General features: G+C 44.8%; 1 long non-coding RNA gene across 1 annotated transcript; it reads right to left on the bottom strand.

Annotated features, from left to right (window-relative positions):
- Window positions 1-1,128: 1,128 nt before the first annotated feature.
- LOC116078076 lies at window positions 1,129-2,826 on the bottom strand. Its single transcript, XR_004113415.1, has 2 exons — window positions 2,573-2,826; window positions 1,129-2,336 (listed from the first exon to the last, which is right to left on the bottom strand). It is a non-coding gene; the product is annotated as an uncharacterized LOC116078076 (long non-coding RNA).
- Window positions 2,827-3,710: the final 884 nt, after the last annotated feature.

Raw genomic sequence — 3,710 nt, 5'->3', positions numbered from 1 at the left:
AATCCAGACTGTTGGGGCTATTGAGATGGCACAGCAGATAAAGGTCATTGCTGCCAAGCTTAGGAACCTGAGTTCAATCCCTAGAACCCACAGGCCAGAAGAGGAAACTGGCTTCTGCAAGTTGACCTCTGACCTCCACATGAGTGCTTCTGACTTCCTCCTCCCCATTTATATAAATGAGATGGATTTCCTCTTTAACAAATTTGAATCTTTAATTGTGGAGCACAAGTCACGGAGTTGTAAATGTTTCTTCTACTTCTAGGGCCTTGATAATGCTTACCAATCTAGCATCGAAAGGCAGTGTTAATGTAAATGAAGTTTCTTTCGTCTTTTGAATGCAAACAATCGAGAGGTAAGTGCCCTAGAGGTCAGACTCTAGAATGGGGTCATCAGAAATGCAGGCTATCCCTGGCATCTCTTTACAACTCCATTCCTTCCTGTCCACTGACATTCCTAGGTGACAGCTGGAGTTTCAGTCGTTGGGTTTGTACTTTCCACAGAAAGTACAAGGAATTTTGAGACAGAAGAGCCGGCATATGCCTCAAGTACTGCTGTGCAATCTGTATTTCTCAAAAGACACCCCCTCCCCGCTTTCAAATTACACCTTATTGGCTACCCTTAGCATAGGGGAGTTTGCAAATCAAGCCTTTTGGCTGGGCATATTGCCACATGGATTAAATTTGGGGTTCTATTACTATGAAAGAATGGGATAATGGATATTGGATAAGCTACTTGAAGTATTAACCGCAATAAGCTAATCAAGTCCTCAGCCCCAGTGGCAGGACTTCCAATATAAATTCATTAAAATAACATCCTCATTGCTGTGTGTGGTCTGTGATCATTAGTAAATAATTGGATCAGCTGCCCACTCAAGGGAGAAACCATGGAGCAGGCAGAGTTTGGAGACTCTGGGAACCAAGGAGTCTCTCAGTTGGGAAAGGGATGGATGACTCATGGGTGTTAAGAGATCTTCGTCAACACCCTCTGGATCCATGTTCAGCAAGCACAAGCCAGCCAGGCATGAGACAGATATTTCAGGACTACAGCTCGGGCTGGCACCAATCCAGAGAGACAAAGAGGGAGCACACCCACCCCAGGTACGTCAGTTTTTTAAATAAGCGGATTGGATTCTAAATATATGTTTTATTATAGGAAAACAATCATGTGATCATAAGACTAGCTGGAACTTAGGGTGCTTTTTCTACTGGAAGCAAGACATATCTATACTTTCCCCACGTAGCTTTTCAGGGTAGGTGTCCAGTCAATCACACTACAGAGTCTGGGCTTATTAAACGCTTTAAGAGTTTTAGCCATCTACCCTTGAATTAGTTTTAACAACCCCAGAGATTTTTCTGTCTTTCTCTTCCCGGTCTCCTACTTCCTTCCAGCGTTTGAGTCAAGCCTAGCTAGAGGCCGAGGCGTGGCTTGGATTTCCATCCCGCAGCCTCCCCTCCAATCAGCCATGTCATGGTGGAATTTTTATTAGCCATAAATTTTTTTACTGGCTAGATTAATGCGATTGAAAGCATCACACCCAGTAAATAGTGTCTGCTATTTGTTTTAGCAATACCTGTGGAAAAAGGGCAATAGGGACCCAAGGCACAGCGGAGCTGGTGAAGCCATTGGCTGCACCTAGCTGTTGGGGGCCCCTTTGACTGATGACCAGGGGATGCTCTTCTTCGAGGGAGGTCCGCCCAGCAAGAGGCTCCATTGGTGCATGCGGCTGCCATGTGTAGCCATGATTCACTTCACTGACTATCAAAGCTTTCTACAAGTTTGCTTGCTGACTTTTGACCAGAGGTTCCCTTTCAACACAAGGAAAATCTGCCTAGAGAGAGACAGAGGGAAAGCCCATGGCAGGGAAATAAATGGCAGCCGAGTTCCTGGCGGTCTAGGTTTTATGGTCTGAGGCGCTCTGGCTTGAGTCTGCCCTGTGGTGCTGCCTGGTGTGGATGTGTTTGGGGGCATTTTATGGAGCATGGTTTATAATCAGCATGGATTATTGTAACAACAACGGTGGAGGGGGGTGTGTGTGGATATTCAATAAAACCTTGTTGGATGGCAAATGCCTTACACAAAAACACTTTTTAGAGGCCCAGGGCCCAAGTGGAGTGTTTATAAAGGCACCTTCGGAAATGTTCTTCCACAGAAACCTTTTTTTTGAAACAGATTTTTAAAAGAAGGTGTGGGATCTGCAAACCATTCGTCCCCATCTGTTTTCTACCCCCTGACCTTGGTTGTTTGACTACATGGTCATGACCCCTTAGCAAGTGGGGTCATTGGGCTGTGGAAGACGGTTAATGGAAGCTTCGGCCTCAGATTTTGCTCTTCCCTTCCTGGAAGAAAAAAAAAATGCAAGATTTCTCTTCTAAAAAAAAAAAAAAGATGTTATAAAAGAGAAACACAAACAGAAAATGAGCCAAATTGCTAAAGGGGATCAAGAATTGAAATACAGCCTCCAAAGTTGCATGTACTGAGAGAAACCCTAAAACGTTCCCAAACCCCAACCTGGAGCGTTGATCTGCCTGAATTTCTTTAGTCTCAGGCCAGTTTCAACCATTAGACGACTTACAATTATAAAGTTGGCAGTGGCTACGGCCCATGGTGGCTGGAGGGGATTCACTTTGTAAATTCAGTTCCTTGGGTAGGTGGTATTGGCAAGATCATCCTGTTCCCTCGCTGCCAACTCCGAAGGCTCCTCTGAATGCCTTTCCGGGATCGAGGTCCAGCAAGGGATGCTGGGAAGAGAATGAGTCCGGACTGAGGATGAGGTGGAAAGACCAAAAAGGGTGAAGATGGGAAGGGTACGGGGAGGAGCCAGAGGGATAGACGTCACGAACAGTAACAGAACAAAGAAAAGAACGTGATTTGAGGTGCAGAGAGAATTCAGAAAAGAAGATAGGTTGATATATAAGAAAGAGATAGGTAGATAGGTAAGGAAAAAATATTGAGGAGATAGATAAAACAATTATAAACAATCATCTTTTTTTTTGAAATCTTCATTTTTGAGATCACAAATTTTCTTGATAGTTTGGAATATCAGCCTCATATCTGTTCAATGTCACAAGGCTTCCACGGGCCAAGCCCTGCTCGCCATAGACTGGAGGAAGGTTTGCCTTGTGGCTGTGAATGTGAATCACTCCACAGTGGTAGAGCTCCCTTCTTTCCAGTGCACTGATAGAGCAGAAGGCTTGATGAATCACAGAAATGGCTTTTTCCATGCACTGCCATCCAGTCCTCCACTAGCCAGCGGCTCTAATCTCTGCCGAATGTGCAATGTTTATTTTTCCAAGCATGGTACCTTCTATGAGTCACAAGGCTCAGATGCCACTTAGTAATGGGCCCTTGTAGAAGTCAAGAATGTGACACACAGTGAGACACACAGCTTAACAATCACAAACAACAGCACGGTTAATGGGGGGTGAAACTTCGGTGACATGTGTCACACCAAAGAGCCGACTTCTTGGGCTCCCCGTGTCAACAGATGAAGGGTCTCCATACTGTGTAATAATGATAAAATATTGCCATCTGTTGGCATCCTGTGCAAGCAGACTCTCACATGCACACCACTGACGATTTTCCAGGCTGCCCAGGGAGAGGGTGTATGGAAAACACTGAGTGAAAAAAATCAGAACATGGAAGGTTGAATCTCTAAGAAGAGAAAAATACAGTGGCCTGGATATTCAAAAGAAAGCCGAAGACATCACTGG

Source organism: Mastomys coucha, unplaced genomic scaffold (assembly GCF_008632895.1).
Source record: "Mastomys coucha isolate ucsf_1 unplaced genomic scaffold, UCSF_Mcou_1 pScaffold5, whole genome shotgun sequence".
NCBI lineage: Eukaryota > Metazoa > Chordata > Mammalia > Rodentia > Muridae > Mastomys > Mastomys coucha.
Note: the sequence above shows the minus strand (reverse complement) of the source record. Positions and strands in the feature narration are given on the sequence as shown.